Raw genomic sequence first — 19,119 nt, 5'->3', positions numbered from 1 at the left:
TAATTGATTCATGTGAAATGTATTGTTATTCATGGAATTAGATGAAGATCAGAATGCAGGGATATGAAAATATATCTAATTGAGAAGGTAAGGACACTAATTTCTTAAATCAGTAGTGAGCTCCTCAGGTAAGGTCACCTAATTTTGCAAAGCAAGTGTGAAATAGAGAGGTGACTAAGGATGATGATCTCAACTGTCAACACGATTGGAGCTAGCACCCTTGTTAGAAAGGTTCCTGGGCAAGCTTGTGGGACATTATGTTTATTAGCTTCATTGAGATGGAAAGACTCCCACATTGTTCATTCCCTGGTTTGGGTCCTATACTGTATAAAATGAACAAAGATAGAGATAAGTGAAAGTATTCCACCGTTCGTTCTCTGCTTCCTGACTGGGCATCCCTCTGTGCATCATCTCCCAGGACTGTTATTTGCCACAGTTTGTTTTGCTTTGGATAGAGAGTTTCTCTATGCAACGACCCTAGCTGTCCTGGAACCAGCTGGAACTCTAGACCAGGCTGGCTTGGAACTCACAGAGATCTGCCTGTATCTGCCTCCTGAGTGCTGGGATTAATGGCATGTGCCACAATCGCCCCGCTATTTGTCGCTTTTATAGACTGTAACCTCAAAATAGAAGAAGAAACACACTCTTTTGACAGCTGTTCTACCATCTCAACAGGAACAGTATCTAACAGATAAAGACCCCAAGGAGCCACCTCAGGGATATGGAGTAATTACTTTGTGATTCTCCTGGCATGTGTGTATTTTGAGTCTCAGCAAAGGAACAGTGCTGTAAGAAATGATGGTAAAGGGTCTCTGATCACCTGACTTTTTCATGGTGGAACAACCTCAGAAAGGATATCAGGGACAAAACAAAGAAGAAATTCCTCTCAATTCTAACTTGGTAAACGAGTGAATTAATTGAGATTGTTTCCAGGAGTGTAGGCAAAGGATTACTTACAGGAATATGTGTGACTCACACAACTACATCACTGCAAAATCCATCCTACACTAAGAGATGACTCAAATACTACACTGCTGGAGTACCCTTAACAGTAGACAGTTCCACTGAAGAAGTTTCTTCTCCTACTGTTGTTAATTGTTTATATAGCCCACAGAGGGTCCTCATGATTCTTTTAGCTTCATTGGGTGTTCTCCTAAATTCCTTGTGTGTTTTGAGACTCTCCTTTCTCCATGAATGAATTTTGAAATCTGGAGGAAATAGCTGTACAGCATTACTAATCTTGGTTTTAGTGCAAAAATGGTATATTCCCAAATAAATTAGATTTAGAAACTTATTGGAAAGTTATATCATTAGCTTGGAGGGGTATACTTAAAAGGAAGACTGATATGTGATATTATCAGTGAAATCCAAAAACATGGATGTGAAAGAAATTATAGAAGTTGCATTTATTTTTCACTAACAAATAGATGTGAGAAGAAAAAGAAAATAGGATCAAAGTTAATACTGAATGCTTAAGCATAGTTGACATAGAAATTGATGGCATTACTCTGGGTGGAAGGCAGAAAGAGCAGTCAGCAAGGTCAATGATAAATCTACTAGCACTGCAGAGATGGGAGGCTTCTTAAGGTATGCCTAGCAGGTACTGGGGCTTAGAAAATAGTCAATGCTAGAGGCAAAACTTGTGTATTATCTGATGAAAATTGTGATCTGCTGTTATGAGATTAACAAGAAGTCATTGGGATTTCAGAAGGAATTAAAGCAAGGCCTTAGAGCTCCAATGTTGGGAGACAGAAACAGACCATAAGCAAAGAACCCAGAAGATATGTCAGGGATAGGATTTGAATGTGAAATGTCCCTAGAGATTGACTTGGGCCTTATCTGGTATTGTCTCATAATGAGCTGTGAAATCCTCTGATTACAGGGTTTTCTTAGTAGACATAGGGCTGAATGGATAGGTTTTGAGGATTTATAGTTCAGTTCTGCTTCCAGCTTGACCTGGGATGTGATCAGCTACTTTGCAGGTTTCTGTTGTCATTGATGGAGACTTAACTATGGGACTTAGTATCTCTTTCAGTTATGAACAAAATAAGTCCTTACTCTCTTTAATTGTTGTCATCATAAATTTATTCTCACCTAAAAGAAAGTCATTAATATATCATGGAATTAAAGGGGAAAATCATGGTGCATTGGGGGGGTCACAGATTATAGTGTGCCAATGTCTCTTTCAGAATACAGATAATTTAACTATGAAACAACCAATGTTGTTTTTTTTAAATTTTAAGTCTTACAGCTTTAATAGGCATTCAAGAAGTTCTCATTTATTCTCAGACATTTGCACTTAAAATATTTTATCTGTTCTAAATATTGATACTTAAAAGTACTTTCACAAATACTGTACATTTTTTCTCTCATGGCTATAAAGAGATATGACTTCTTACAAATTATGACATGAGGATGTAACTAAATAGAGGCAATGAAGTTTAACATCTTGCAAAGTAAAGACTTTGAACAACTGTACAACAATATGATCATCAGCACAAGATGCCTGGGAAAAAAATCTACAGGAATGTGGAGGATGAATTCTTCTTTTCTGTTCATAGAATCACGAAAGTCTCTATGAAAGGAGCATTGAGCTCTAAACCAAGGAGCATAGACCAAACCCTTGTGTTCTTCCAAATCCTAAGTTAAGCATAGCTATATAGAGATTTACTTTGAATTACTTTCATTTATCTCTCAATGCATTTTCTACCTTTGTTTCTGTATAAACAGAAAGGTGGAAATTAAGTCAGGGAAGTAATTTTGTTGAATTTAATTTCCAGATTTCCAGCTTAAGATTACATGCACTCTGTTGTTGTCTATACAACTGTTTTCTAGTTTGGGCCAACTACAGTACAGTTGTTGCATTTTAATACCATGACTTCAGTACTTATTTGAATGTGTGTGTGTGTGTGTGTGTGTGTGTGTATATAATGTTTATAAATATGTTTATAAATATTGACTCTAAAAATTATTTTTATTTTATTTTTATTTATGTGTATGCATGTATGTCTGTGTTGGGCAGGTACATTTTCTTGCTTGTGCTGCAGAGGACAGATGAGGGCATGATAGCCTCTGAAATTGGAGTTACAGGCAGTGCTGTATATGGGGCTGAGAACCAAACTCAAGTCCTCTGGATAAGTGCTCTTAACCACTGAGTTAACTCTCAAGCCTCTCACTTATTTTATATCATACATTCATGCAATAACTTACTTATGTTTTTTCTAAATTATTTTATTTAATTTATTAATCTTATGTCTGAAGGTTTTTGCCTGCATGTGTGAATATGTACCATGAAATTGTTTGGTGGCCATGAGGTTGGTTTTCCCTGGAACTGGAGATACAGATGATTGTAAGCTGCCATGTGGGACCTGGGAATTAACAATCTGAATCTGGTGTAAGAGCTACAAGTGCCCTTAACCTCTGAGACATCACTCTAGCCCTTTTAACTTACTTATTTTCTAAGTTATTGCAAATGAACCTATTTATTTCTCTATTTATTTTATTCAGAAAAATACAATAATATATTTCTTAACCTAAGATACTATTTACTTCTTCCTTAGAATTTAAGTGGCAATTACTTGCTTTTCCTAGAAAAATGAGATAGCAAATAAGAATCCATGATGTCATAAAGTTGTGTGGCCTTTGTTTCTGGTATCTGAGACTGGTTTTCAAGGTCTACTTTCTTTCTAGTGACCTTTTTTGTGAAATAGGTTACCTGGTTATTCTGAGTATCAGTTGCCTCTCCTTGACTCTTTCTTCATAGTGTGGAATTGGATTCCTTCTCCATTGAGAATGGACAATGAAGGGTCTATTCAGTCCCTGAAGATGGTGTCATTTGAAATGGAGAAAGGAAGTGTTTACTTTCTCTTTAATTAGCCATGAGGGGGAAATGCACTGGTTTTCTCTGACTTCATGTGGCCTAAAAGGAACAGCCCTGAAATTGAACTCCCTCACCTGCCTACCTAGGTCTAACTCAACCTTGCATTGCAGATAAAATGAAGTTTCTGAGCTTGGAAATCTGAACTTCAAGATGTCCTGGACTGTTTATAATTTAGTTCCCCAAAAGGAAATGCCTAATATTCTTTGTCCTTGCTGCACATGGTCCACATCCCTGCTTTCCTCCAGTAGGTAAAACTTGCAAACTAAGAAAGTGAGCAAGTGCTGTCTATCCAGTTAAATACAGGTTCAGGTTTTATGCTAGGAACTTTGTATCTCTTAGGGCAAACAAGCAGCAGGTGGTTAATTTACATTAGGTAGGAAGCCTTGCTTGTTTTATTTTCCAATCCATGAAGCTAATTTCCCAACAAGCCAATGGTCTTTTACTTAGGTATTCCAACTCCAGGGAGGATGCTAAAAATGTTAGTAGATTCATTAAGGGATTCACAGAGTCCCATGTTAGCCGAGGGGCTATTGCAACATTCTGATGGTGAAGGGAGACTCCGATTTTTTTTTTTTTTTTCAGGGATGTGTCCACTGCCATGCTCCAGTGAAGGGTCACACAGCCATGCGCATACTGCATCACAAAGTGGACTCAGGGGGGAACCCTGAAGTTAAAAGGGAAGATGATGGGGTGCATGTGAGGGTGAAACGTTGGCAGACGGACTTGATCAAAACACATTCTGTACGTGGCTATCAAATACTCAATAAAAATATTTTACAAGCAACAAAGTGTTTAAATTCATTCCCTCCCATTTTTACTGTCTTCTTTCCTTCTGTCTTTCTTTCATTCACGTTTCATGTTGTTTTTTATTTTGTTTTGTTTTTTTGTTTTTTTGAGACAGGGTTTCTCTGTAGTTTTGGAGGCTGTCCTGGAACTCGCTTTGTAGACCAGGCTAGCCTCGAACTCACAGAGATCCGCCTGCCTCTGCCTCCCGAGTGCTGGGATTACAGGGGTGCGCCACCACCGCCCGGCTTATTTTATTTTTATTCAGTTTTCATGTTATGCTTTTAAGTACTGGGAAATTGGTGGGAAAACATCACCTCATCTCACCTCATGTCCCTCCTCTCTGCTGAGCTTCCCACCGGGACAGATGTAGGTCTGAAGACCCCACCTCTTGGCTTTGCAAGAACAGAATCAGTTTAATGTTCTGCATTCCATGATCTCACCTTGATAGGGACATTCAATTCCTTCCATTTTTGCCGCTGCCAGGGCCTACAGAACCAAAGTTTACATTAGAGTATTTTAACACCATTTTCTCTTATCTTTAAACTATATCATGTGCTTTAAAAAGTGGCTTTAGAGTCATATCATAAACAGAAAACAAAACAAAATAGAACAGAAAATGTCTCATAAAAAGATTGGATATATGCACTCTGAGATTCTCATACTTCTTATTCTTTTAAAAATATATTTGTCTTTGAATGACAGAGACTCCATATTTCTTTAAGTACCTCAGTTTAGAATTATGAAATAAGAGGGTTTAAGACAGTCTAAAAGAGAAAGAACTTGATATGTACAGATTTTGGATCTTATCAAAAAGGTTATAGGTGCCAAAGCCAGAGGGAGAGTGGTGTTGAAGTCCTAGACACAATCCTTATGGAAAAACATAAAGACTTACACAATAAACATTAAAATAAAATTAAAATGATATTGTTTTTATAATTACATTATATGGGATGAGGCAAGACTGTAAGAGTTAGAATACCAATGATGTGTCTTCAATGATTAGAAGCTTTTGCAACCCAAAACAAATGTATCTGAGGACTTGTTACTCAGAATACTGTTTGGTGTTATCTCCAGGAAAATAATGACACTGTGGTAAAGTGAATATTAATAATTTTACTTTATTTTAAGTCTCTGAGTTTGAGTAATTAAAACTGATTTTAGTGCCTATAATTTGTATGATGGTTAATCTTATTTACTATTAAGTTGAATGGATTACAAGACCTTATAAGGTGTGCTAACCACACCTCTACATTTCTGCATAAAGCATGGCCAAAAGTAGACCATGAGGGCTCTGACCTAAGAATTGATTAATTCCTTGATAAATATGAATAAAATGGCACTATTTAGAGATGATGAAATGTAACAGGTGAAACCTAATTGGAGGAAGTAAGCCACTGAGTGAGGTGGATGGTGGCTGTACCTTACTCAGGCCTCTTCCTGTTTGTCCTTCACTGTTTCCTGACTATCATGGCAGTGTTCTATTGCTATACACAAGCACATTGGGCCAACCAACCACGGCTTGATATCTCTAAGAGAATTAATCAAAGTACCCACCCTTCACTAATTGTTTGTCAGATATTCAGTCCCAACAACATAAAATACACAACTACATAAATATTACTTGTAGTAAAGGCATTATGCCTAACTGCATACTATTGGTAATAGTTTATGTGGGGAACTGTAGAAGGTCCTGATACTTTGGAAAACTCAGTTGAATTTACAGGAGACAGACACCGACTCCTTCTCAGTTCTATTGGAAGGTATAATAAAGCTACCCATCTCAGCTGTCTAAGCAATGAGGTGCAAGGGACATGCAGAGCATCATCCTCAGTAGCTTTTGCTTAGACTTTGTCCTGATCTATCTATCACTGGAGAGGAGGCTTTTATTAACTGTCAGTAGTGTTTTGGTAAGTTCTTCTCCTAGGAATGTAGATCTCTTTCAGTTTCATTCTGTGCATTTAATTACAAATAAAATATTATAGTAATTAAAACAGTATCAGTCTTTTACTTATACTAACATCAATTCTACCAATGACAGTTGATTTTGCAGCCTGTGTTAGGTACTGTAGTGGATGTGGATTGGAGGCCAGGGTTCTTAACTTCATGAAATTTGGAGACTTCTAAAAAAAACAAGTGTTGCACATAAAATCATATAATTTTTTAATGATCATAATAAGTACACATTTCATAATTCCCAAGTAAAGGAGACAAGACCAAGTTCTTTGTATGGTCTGAGCAGTTGGCTACACCAGGGCTTACAAAAGCAGTGCCTGGAAACCGAACACTTCAGAACTACTGTGAAGACAGCATTACTAACTCAAAGAGCAAAGAGTCAGTCATGCTCCTTCTGAATTTCTGTTCTGTGTTTTTAATTAAAGATTGATTCTTTTCCCCAACAATATATCTTGATTATAGATACCCCCTATCTACTGCTTCCAGTCCCCCTCCATACAATCTTCTCTGCCCTCCAGATCGACTCCCTTTCTGTCTCTTATTATAAAAGAACAAGCTTCTATGAGAAAAGAATCAAACATGACAGAATAAAATGTATTAACATGAAGCAAAACCTTCCATATTCAAGTTGGACACAGCAACCCAACAGGAGGAAAAGAGTCCCAAGAGTAGGCAAACATTCAGAGACTCACTTGTTCTCATAGTCAAGAGTCCCATAAAAATACTAAGCTACTAGCTATAATATATACTCAGAGGACCTGGTGTAAACCCATGTAGGCCCTGTGCTTGCTACATCAGTCTTCACACAAGCTCATATGTGCCTTGCTTAGTTGATTTAGACAGCCTTGTTCTCCTAGCGTCCCTTCATCCTCTCTGGCTCTTATAATCTTTCTGCATGGTTCTTGAACTCTGAGGGGAAGAATTTGATGGAGACCTCCAATTTCATCTCTCTCTCTCCACCTGAAGTCTTGCTGTGGGTCTCTGAATCTTTTCTCATCTGCTTCTGGAAGAAGCCTCTCTGACAATGATTGGATAAGACACTTATCTATGAGTATAGCAGAATATCATTAGGAATCATTTTGTTAATTTTTTTGACCAATAGTGTTTTATTTTACCCTAGGTCTTGGGATTATTTAGACTCTGGACCTTGGTTACCCAAGCAGTGTTGGGTATGGATTCTTTCTCATGGAGTGAGCCTTAAATCAAATCAGACATTGGTTGGCTACTCCTACAAAATCTCTGCCACCATTGCCCATGTCTACACATAGAAGACAGAGAAGGATATGGATTCTCCTTATCTATCATTCTTTGAAGTATTCTCCTGAGAGACTGTTTAAAAAAAGAAAAAAACCTACATCCACATTGGCAGCCAGCAGTCCCTACTCACTACAGCTTGGGGTTACATAGAGATTTATGTGGACTCAAGAAGCTTCTAATGTGGGTTCTGAGGATCGAACTCAGGTCAACAGTCTTGTACAACAACAAGAATTCTTATCCAAAGAACCATTTCCATAGCTCCTTCAAATAAGTATATATTAAACAATAAAGGATTAAACTTCTTCCAAGTTCAAAATATATTATTATGAAAGATAGGTAACTAAATCACAGACCGGAAAATACATTTGTAACTTATTTAACAAAGAGTTTATATAAAAAAACTTACCAGGAATCACAATAAAATAACCACTAAAAGGACAATAACACAATGAAAATTAAATATTGACTTATTAAGTAACTCAGTTGTGGTGGCTGACACCCATAATCCTAGGACTTCAGAGATAGGGACAGTATGAATTCTGAGTTTGAAGCCAGCCTAGGCTAAGTAATGAGTTTCAGGCCAGCCTAGGCCAGAGAATGAAACTTGTTTCAGGAAACCTAAACAAACAAATTAATAAATAAGTAAGTAACTCCAAAAAACACAATTAATCTCTCTTTATGTTAATATATCTTGGAACTTCTCATTTTATTAGTGTGATATTTTTACATACTTTTAGCATATGTAACATTTTTTTTCTGACATAAATTGTCATGGATCATAGTGTACCTTATTTGTTACTTACTCTGTTAAAGGCATTTGAACATGTTTTCTTTTTTCTTTTTCCTTTTGGAATTAACATCTTACCTCTCACACCTCTGTCGAAGCTCATTGGCAGGCTAACAATAATTCACCTGCTGATTTGTCAACTTATGACATAACTCCCTACAGCACCACCTATTTACAACATACTGTACAGATCCCTTTTCAAAACTTTATGAATATTAAAGTCAATGTCCCTGCCTTCTTTAATGTATCTGGCTTTATATTCTCTTCCCCATGCGTAACCCAGGTGCTGATTTAAAATTCAATGACACCAATGATTATCATTCTAAATTATCTCTCATTCTTTCAGTCCTTGACACATCTAAGACAGAAGCCTGGGAAACACGTTCTTTCCCATTGACCATATAGCATGTCTTGTCAGTGAGGGTTGAAGCCTCATCATTGGAATTTCAATCTAAACAAAGATTCACAGCAAGCCTCCTAGCAGCTGCCTTGTCAGGCTTGTGAAAGGGAAAAATTAAATCTACTATATTTATTCCAAGTCTCCTCTGTAATAGGTCTCATATGAGAGCTTAATTTTATTTTCTGTTTATCAAAAATAAGGCCTACCAGAGACTGGGTGTGGAAGCAATTATGTGAAGCCATCCCACAGATGGTGGGCAGTAGTAAGAAATTGTTGATGGGAATCTGTTCCTTTAACAAGCCAAGAGAAATGGCATTCGACTCTCCTCTTTATAAATGGTAATACCTACTGCTTCTTAAATCAGATGACTCCTCTACTCTATCAGAACAAGGGATCTGAAAAAAGAGAATAAATGTCACTGAATAGGAATGAAGCAATTCACAGTCTTTATTCTATCAGCGTAGGCAGGGACATTAGGCAGGTAGATAAATGGAGAGATGGGTTGGTAGGCATTATTTAAAAATGTCTGAAAAAGGGAAGCCAGAATTTTAATGAAGTTTCTTATGGATGAAAGGTATCCCTTTTCACTGATTTTTTTTAGTGCTCTCTCCAATGAATCAAAGTGTAGTATGTTTATTGTTTACATTTAGCCTTATGCACATCATTACTGTTAAAATACTATACACATAAAGTAATTGTTTAAATATTCATTCATATATTTGTAATAGAAGTATTTTTAATGAGGCTGACATTTCCAGGTATTGTGAAGGCAGCAAGTTGTGAATAAAAATCTAATGTCTACATCACACATAGCCTGGAACATACAAGACAGTTTTCTATTCTGTGTATCTGAAAGGGTACTTAACTCATCAAGCATTTTTTTCTTTGTTTGTTGTGAAAGAGTCTTACTCAGCAAGCAAACCTGGGCTGGAACTTACTGCATAATATTGTGGTCATAAATGTATGGAAATACTCACACTTCCACCTTCTATAGGTAGATATGACAGGCATAAGTACCAACCCTGGTTTTTTGTTGACGTTTAATCCTGGTGTTGTTTAGATAATTCTTGTCTCACAGCCTGTCAGTGAAAGGGCTAAGATGGGAAAGTCTTCCACCAACTTTACACAGAATTATCATGACATTCTTCAGCCTCTTGAGATTTGAACTCATTAATAATATCATTACATTTTTCACTGTTATACCCAGTATAACCTGCAACATTAATGTTAGTTATAATCCCAAATGTAGATTTTATTGTCCTCATCATCATAATTATTAGCATGGTATACTACTTATTATGTCTTATTCTTACAGTATATAACTATACTTGAGGCCTCTTACATTTTTAAATAAATGTTACTGGTCAAAACAACCTAGATATGAGTAAGATATTTTGTCACAATTTCTTGTTTTGTAGCTTAGAAAAAAATTGATACTGTTAATAATAAACAAGAAGAAAAATTATTAGATAAGTTATCAAGAAAATGTATATCATCCAAAGAAACTTATAATAAAAATTTCTGTTAATATAAAGCCTTAGCATTTAATGTGTAATGTTAATACATTTGCACTATTCTAAGACATTTTTATTCTTAATTTATTTTAAATTTTACATCATTTTTGATCATCCATAATACACTATGTTGTGGTCATATTCACTGAACATCACCCTCTCTTACCTCCTCCATTTCTGATCAGACTTTCTTTTTCCCAGTTAATCTCCTACATTCTATTTTTATTTTTATTTCTATTCCCTTGTTTGGCCTCCTGTTTCTTCTCCTTCTGTGGGAGTTTTTAAGAATCTAGGGGATAGAACGGTGCCTTAGGAGTCAAGAATATGTGCTGCTCTTACAGCATAAGTTGAGTTTCCAGCACCTAAACAGGGTGGCTTACTGTACCTGTAATCCAGTGCTGTGGGGTATAGTGTTTCATTGTTTGTTTGGTTGTTTTTTTCCAGACTCCACGGACATGTGCACTTCCATGTTCATGTCATCCCACAATGCACAAATATAATTAAAAACAAAAAGTATCTTAAAAAATTCCTTCTCTATGAAAAGTAGCAATTTTGATTAACTGGTGAGGGAAAGGGAAGAAGGAACTAATTCAGCTGAGGGCAATGATTCCCAGTTGTCATTTTAGAACTATGTGCAGTGTGCTGCCCCAGATGGTATTTTTGGTATTTTATGTCAGATTATCTTATTGAATGACTTGTCTTGTGCATAATAAGTTAGTTAGCTGAAGCCCTGGCTGCTGCCTGGTGAAGACATGTAGTAAATGTCTCCAGACAGTGGAAGTGGTATACCCAAGGGACCTTTGGCCCACTGTTGTGATTGCAGAAGGAAAGATTTATGCTCTTCTCTAGCTTAGAGAACAATGTGTGTTTGAGAGAAGACTCACCAAGTCGATAGAGCCTATGTGTTGTATTTTAAAAACAGTGGGAAGGAGTCAAACCATACAACAGGGCCCACATGGGAGGTTTATTGAGGGGAGGGAAAAGAAGAGGGTAGAGACCAGTCCCTTGGGAACAAGAGTGAAGGAAGAGAAAGAGACTGGAGGTGAGCAATGCCTACCTTTTATGAAGAAAGTAGCAAATGTGAAGAGGGGGTGCTCTTAGTGGCTGTAGCTGAGGATATATCCTGTCAGGACCTAAGGGCAGGCCAGTGGAGATATCTGAATGCTAATACTATGTTTAAACAGCACTGGAGACAAATAAAGTGTTAATTATTTAGAGGGTTCTGAGGCATTTCTAGGCTATTGAATGAAAGGAAATAGAGAGAGCTCATGATGTAAAAATAGATACTGAACATTGAAAAGACAGGTGAATACTTGTGTAATTTAGTAACAATACCAATTAGTATTTGTGATCTTTGTTTATTTCAACATCTGTGTAAATGTACAGCTTTTGGATTAGGGATACGAAGTGAAGTTAGGAGATACTAATTTTGACTAACTATGCAATCATAGTTAGTCATTTTGATATTATTTTTAAAAGATGAGAAATATGTGTACAAAATAGGATATCATAACTTTTCTCAATTATCCAAACAGCAATTATCCTAAAAGACTAACCTCAAAGACACACCTGGTGTCTTTAAGAGCGTGAAATAATTTACCCAGGATTTTATTGATAATTTCAACTAATTTTAAGTACTGAAATTTTCTAACTTGTTAAAATTTATTTATGTTAAATATGAATTTCATTTAAAATATTTTAAGAAACGCAGAGGGATGATGTAAGAGGGTTACCAAGTGCTTAGTTTTTATTATTATTTTCATATATATTTTATTCATTTTGACAATTTCATATATGTACATAATGTATATTTATCAAGTCACCCCCATTTCTTTATCTGCTTTCTACTACATCTTAAACCGTCTTCTCAGTAAGCACCCATCATATATTCATGTAGTTATTTTTTTTTCAAATAATTCTCTGAGTTTATTTAGGAATGCCTTCATATGCATAAAGATGTGCAATTATTTACTGAATCATGAGCAGCTTGCTAGAGGCTATGTTCCTTCAGAAAGATAACTGTTCCTCTCCTAGCAGCCTCTACTAGTGGCTTCTTAGGTCTGAAACCTCTTATTCTCTTCCTTCATCCATGTGTGAGTGTTGAAGTTCTAGTTTGCTTAGGTCTTACCTATAACCATAGGGAAGTATTCAAATTTTAGAAAGTCTTTCTATAAGCATTTTTTAATTAAGAAAAATTTTTATTCATTTTACATTCCAAAGATCCCATTTTCCCTATCAGCATTTTTAAGAAATGCCAAAAGTCAAAATGATTTCATTTCTGTATGATAAACTTAAAACTTTCTTAGGTTTTTACTGCAAATAAGAAATTTATTCATGAAAATGTCCTTCCATTTTTCATTGGTAGACTAGTGGCTAAGGTTTAAACATTTTGGTATTAAGAACGTAGATCAGGGAATGAGACTCAGAATAGTGCTGGATGCTCTCCTCCTGTGAGTGACAATACATTTGCTTTGGCCCAAATCTGCCCTACCCCTAAAATACAGACTAAATTTAATTTGGAGAGTTCTATTCTTCCCTGGTCTTACCATTGCCTTTTGACCCAAACAATCCCCAACACCCTCTTAGGAATATCAAAAAACAGAGAGAAAAGAAAAAGAATAACTGAAAGATTTTATGGAGAGAAAGCAACCTTCCCTGTATAAATTGCATTGGAGAATATCAGATTGTGCCAGGGGAAAAGAATTTCAAAGAGAAAATGATTTGATCTCTCTTCAGAGGAGTGCTAAGCTGATAAGCTATGGTTAAAAACATTAATGATCCAAGGTATGTGAAGAATTTAGACATACCATTTTCAAACATTGAGTACTAAGCATATGGAATGCATTGAGCAAAATGACCATCAAAGCAAATAAATAAATGAGCTTAAGAAACAGATGTTTGTACATGAGCAAAAGGATTAAAGGAACACAGACCAGTCAATCTGAGGAATTATGATAAAACTGGACAGCCTCTTTGAGCCACATGCTGCTTTCAGTCTATCCATCTAAACTATGAATTGATACTTTTAATTAAGCATGCCTTCCAAAGCCATTATCTGTGTCTTAAGGTTTGGCTTAGTGCACAATTGACTTAGGTGTTCTCGTCTTTTGTTCATTAATGAAAAACACATATGCAATACTGCAAGGGAAATGAAGGATAGTTTCTATAACTCCTGCTATTCCTGTAAAACTCTGTGTCTTACTAATGAAGCTGATGGATTAGCTGACCATTGCCTAAATAATCAGATATCTGATGTGAGCCAGTTCCTATGATGATTTACCCATGCCACTTAATGCTTTGAGAGATGCTTTCTTCTAAGAATTTTATTTAGGACAGAGCATTATGGAATCTCCATTCCTTTCGCTGTGCTTTTCTTAGTTATGAAACAATAACACTGCTGCATGCAACAATTTTTTTCCTTTTTAACCCTTTCTTACTTAAAAACCCCATTGCCCCTGCTTGCTCGTTGAGCTTATGCACTGAAACTGAAGAAAGGGCACTCTGCTTTTGGTTTCTCATCAGGTAACACTAATGCTAGGAAATGAATATAAAGTAGACACTACTAAGTGTGTTCTCACACATTGGTACATTTATCTTAATGAAAATACAGAACAGTCTGTGTCTTTGACTTCCTCTTGCACATAGGGATAGATGTGTGGCCTTGTACAATGACCTTGACTTTGTTTCAGAGGCTGTGATAGCAAATTGAGTAATTTAATTCATTTATCCTTTATGGAAGTCTGAAAGATTACTTTTAATATTATTACTAAAGGTGGAACTGTGGCCTCTCTCACAGTTCATATATGGAAGTCCTAACCCGTAGCCTTTCAGAATGTGATCATGTTTGGAAATAGGTTAATTGCAGATGTAATTAGTTAATGAGGTGATATTGAACTAGGGTAGATCCTTAATTATATATGACTGGTATCCTTACAAAAAGGGAGAAATGTACAGAGTCACAGGCAGGGTGAATGGCTCTTGGAGATAAAGACAGATCCAAGGCTATGAAGCTATTCTTTATCAGGCCCCAAATGTAATAAAAGTACCATGAGAATCATCAGAGTGGCAGGCATTGGGCAGGATCTCTCTTGTGTATCTCTTACTAGACAATACATGTCAAATTCTTGGCCTCAGGCTTCTATCCTGAAATACTTCAAAACAAAATCTTTAAAAAAATGTAAGGCTTGGGTACCAATTCTATAGTAGTCTACGACTAGTTATGTGGCACAATTCATCCTAAATTATGTTTCTGTTGACCATTCTTAGTGCTAGGATTACATGTATGGAGCCCAAGGTCAGCACATGTTTGATTAGGTCAGTCACACACGGCTTATGGTACCTTACTGTGTTGGCCATAGTAAAATGAATATCATTTTCTTGCTGAGAAAACGGGGCTTTGTCTATCCTGGTTATAGTGACAGATGTTGGGTTGGAAAGTGGAGTGTCCATACATAGCTTATTCTAGATCAAGATACACATTTAAAAGGAAAAAATGAAAGTGCTTAAATCATACAGTTCAAGAAAGTGGTTCTGCATTTCATAAGATGGATTTTTTTTAAAAAAGACTATGATTTTTAATATACCAAAATTGTATTTTGAACTTAGGGTGGTTTCTATTGCTATGAAGAGACACCATGACCACATCAACTCTTATAAAGGGTAACATTTACTTTGAGCTGGCTTACAATTCAGAGGTTTAGTTCATGATCATCTTGGCAGGAAAAATGGCACCAGGCAGGCCGCAAATGAGCTGAGAGTTCTACAACAGGATCAGTAGGCAGCAGGAGGACAGATAGTGACATTGGGCTTTGGTTGAGCATTTGAAATATCAAAGCTCACTCCCAGTGACACATTTCTTCCAACAAGACCACACCTCCTGATAGTGCCACTCCTTATGAGCCTATGGAGGAAATTTTCATTCAAACTACCACAATATCCAAGCACAATAAAAAAGAGGAAAAAGATTAATTAAATTCTTTAAGAGCTAAGAGATAATTTGAAATCACCTAAATCTATTAAATATTTCCACTTTAAAATTTTATGAAAAATATATGCTAAGTAAGGAAAGAAACACCACTCATATGTATTGTCAGTGAAAGCTAGTGAAAGGGCCAGGGAGCTCAATGTTTGATAGATAAATGGACTGCTGTCACTAAGAGAATGAAGGGATAACAGTTGTGTAATGGGTAGCCATCCCGCCTTGTCCTAGAAGTTCCAACCCCCATTGAGGCTTCGGTAATGGTCACGCCTACGAAGCTGGGCTGAAGGAGGAAGCTGAAGACCCAGGATCAAAAGGAGAGGCCTCTCTTGGTTCCACGACCCTGGACGCTGGAGGTAGACCAAGCAGAGTTCTCCAGAGAACACCGCTGGACTGTGCCACACCTTTTCCAGACCCTGCAACCTATCCCTTCATTTGTAAGCTACCACACAAAATAAACCTCCTATCTATTTATTTATTTATTTTCTTCTTCTTCTTCTTCTTCTTCTTATTATTATTATTATTATTATTATTACTATTATTATTATTTATTTTAATTTTATACATCAGCCATGGGTTCCCCTGTCCTCCCCCCTCCCGCCCCCAACCCCACCTTCCCTCCAGACCCTCCCCTCCATTCCCATGTCCTCCAGGACCAAGACACCCCTGGGGATTCATTTAAACCTAGTGGATTCAGTACAGGCAGGTCCAGTCCCCTCCTTCCAGGCTGAGCAAAGTGTCCCTGTGTAAGCCCAAGGTTCCAAACAGCCAGCTCATGCACTAAGGACAAGTCCAGGTCCCACAGCCTGGGTGCCTCCCAAACAGTTCAAGCTATTCCATTGTCTCACTTATCCAAGGGCTGGAGAGATTGCTCAGCCGTTAAAGGCTAGGCTCACAACCAAAAATATAAGAATAAACCTCCCTTTTAACTATGTGGAGTGGCGTTAATAATTTCACCAATACAGTTGAAAGTGCCATAAGTAGAAAAATGTCAAATGTCAAAAACAGGAAAAAAAAATGAATGTGATGGTGATCAGATGAGCATTAGTTATTTGATAAACCTTTCTTACGCTTTAAAGTTATGTTCACTTTATACAAACATTAAATATCAGATATTAGTGAAACACCCATGATATGATTTTTTAGGGATTGGGTAGTATTTAAAACAGATCAACCAATTCTGTCTCTTCAAATATGCATTGTTTATTTATATGCATTTACTAACTCAAACTCCTCTCTTTCAGCTGTTTGATATGGTTTTTACAATATTGCTTTCTATGGCACCCTCTTGGGTAGAGCCTTTACAGATCTTCTTCCCTGATTGCAGCCTACATTTCATTCACCAGCCCTTCCCAATTGCTGTTCTCTCTTTTCTAATGTTTTGGTAAACAGCAACTGCTTAGAGAATCTTTCCTAACTGTCTCTGTCTCTCAAAAACACTGCCTACCTATGTACCCAGTCACCATCAGCTCTATCCGGAGGTACATCTATGAATTTGTTGTCAAATACAAATTAGTCATATACACACAAACAAGAATGAACTTAGTAGATTTTATTTATATATGGGTGTGTAATACTAATAACCAAACAAAAAGAGCCCATTAATTTGAGAGGGAGTTGGGTGTGGAAGGTGTTGGAGGAAGGCATATAAGGGAAGGAGAAAAGAGAGTAGTGATGTAATTATACTATAATCTATAGATGCTTTGTACAAAAAAAATTAAAGAAAATGATGATGAAAACTAATATAATCAAAATTAGCAGGGAAATATCACAGCAGACACCAAAGAAATACAGAATACTATAAGGGAATATTGGGAAAACCTGAATCCCATTAAATTAGAAAATAAAAGGGTAAAATTCTTGATTATTCTTAATTACCAAGTTAAATCAATAAGAAACCAAAAAACCTTAACAGACTTACATAAAGGAGGAGAATGAAGTAAGAATAAAAGCCTACAACTTAAGAAAGTCTTAAGTCCAGATAGATTCTCATCAGAATGAGAGAACAACACTTTCAAAGAATGACAACCAAAAGTCCTTAAAGTTTTCAAAAGAATAAAAATAGAAATATCACTCCTAAATGCAACCTATGAAGCCAGTATTAATCTAATACTTAAACCATCTAAACACACACATACACAACTCATACACACAATTCCCCACAAAACTAAGGACCAATATCACTGAAAAATAAAGATACAGAAATACTTAATAAATTAGCAGCAAACCAAATACAGGCACATACCTCCATGCCAATTATATTGGCTTTATTCTGGAAATGCAGAGTTGTCTTAACATGCATAAGTCAATAAGTACAGCAAATCATATGACTAGATTTAAAGATTAAAAATCGCATGATCCTCACAATAGATGCAAAAACAACAACAACAACAAAAAGCTTTTGACAAATTCCAAAATGCTTGCATTATAAAAGCCCTAGAGAAACCTTTATCTTTGTTTTCTTATGTGTGGAGAAAACATGCCTTAACATAATGAAGACTGGCTATGACAAACCCATAGCCAACACTATCATAAATATAGAACTTGGACCAATCCCATTTAGATCAGGAATAAGGCTATCTAGTATCTCTACTCTATAGTGATATTTTATTTGTACTGAAAAATGATTTTATTTGTATGTAAATAAAGTTGCCTTGAGGTCAGAGCAAGCCAGAGCAGAAGCTGGGAGGTAGTGGTGCACGCCTTTAATGTCAGCACTTGAGAGGCAGAGCCAGGTGGATTGCTGTGTGTTCAAGGCTACTTCAGAAACAGCTAAGCATGGTGACCCATGCCTTTAATCCCAGAAACCAAACCTTTAATCCCAGGGAGTGGGGGCAGAAAAAGAAAGGTATATAAGGCGTGAGGACCAGGAACTGAGTAGAAAAACATGTAGTTAGTTAAGCATTTGGTTGGTTAAGCGTTCAGGTTTTGGAGCAATAAAATTCAGCTGAGATTCATGTGGAGCAGGACTCAGAAGCTTCCAGCCTGAGGAAACAGGATCACCTGAGGAACTAGCAAGGTGAGATAGCTGTGGCTTGTTCTGCTTCTCTGACCTTCCAGCATTCACTCCAATAATTGGCTTCAGGTTTGATTTCATTAATAAGACCTTTTAAGATTCCTACTACACTATTCCTTTCCCATATAATTCCAAAAGTCCTAGATTGAATGATAAGACAAGAGAAGAAAATTAAAGGTATACAAATAAGAAAAGAAAAAGTGAAAGTATCCCTATTTATAGATGGTGTTATATACACATGATATCCCAAAACTCCCACCAGAAAATTTTGGCAGGTGAAAATTAATTTACAAAATTAAAAGCTGTTCCATGCACCAAAAACAAACTCTGAGGGAGACCATGGATGCACTTTAATTTATACTAGCATTAAGCATAATAATATATCTTGGAATAAACCTAATCAAGTCTTCTACAATGGACATTTCAAATCTCTGAAGAAAGAGACTAAGGAAGAAACTAGAAAATGGAAAGGCATCCTGTGTGTGTCAATTGGTAATATTCATATTGTGGAAACGTTCACTTTCCTAAAAGTAATTACAGAAATAGTG

Source organism: Onychomys torridus, chromosome 17 (assembly GCF_903995425.1).
Source record: "Onychomys torridus chromosome 17, mOncTor1.1, whole genome shotgun sequence".
In the NCBI taxonomy this organism is placed as follows: domain Eukaryota; kingdom Metazoa; phylum Chordata; class Mammalia; order Rodentia; family Cricetidae; genus Onychomys; species Onychomys torridus.
Note: the sequence above shows the minus strand (reverse complement) of the source record.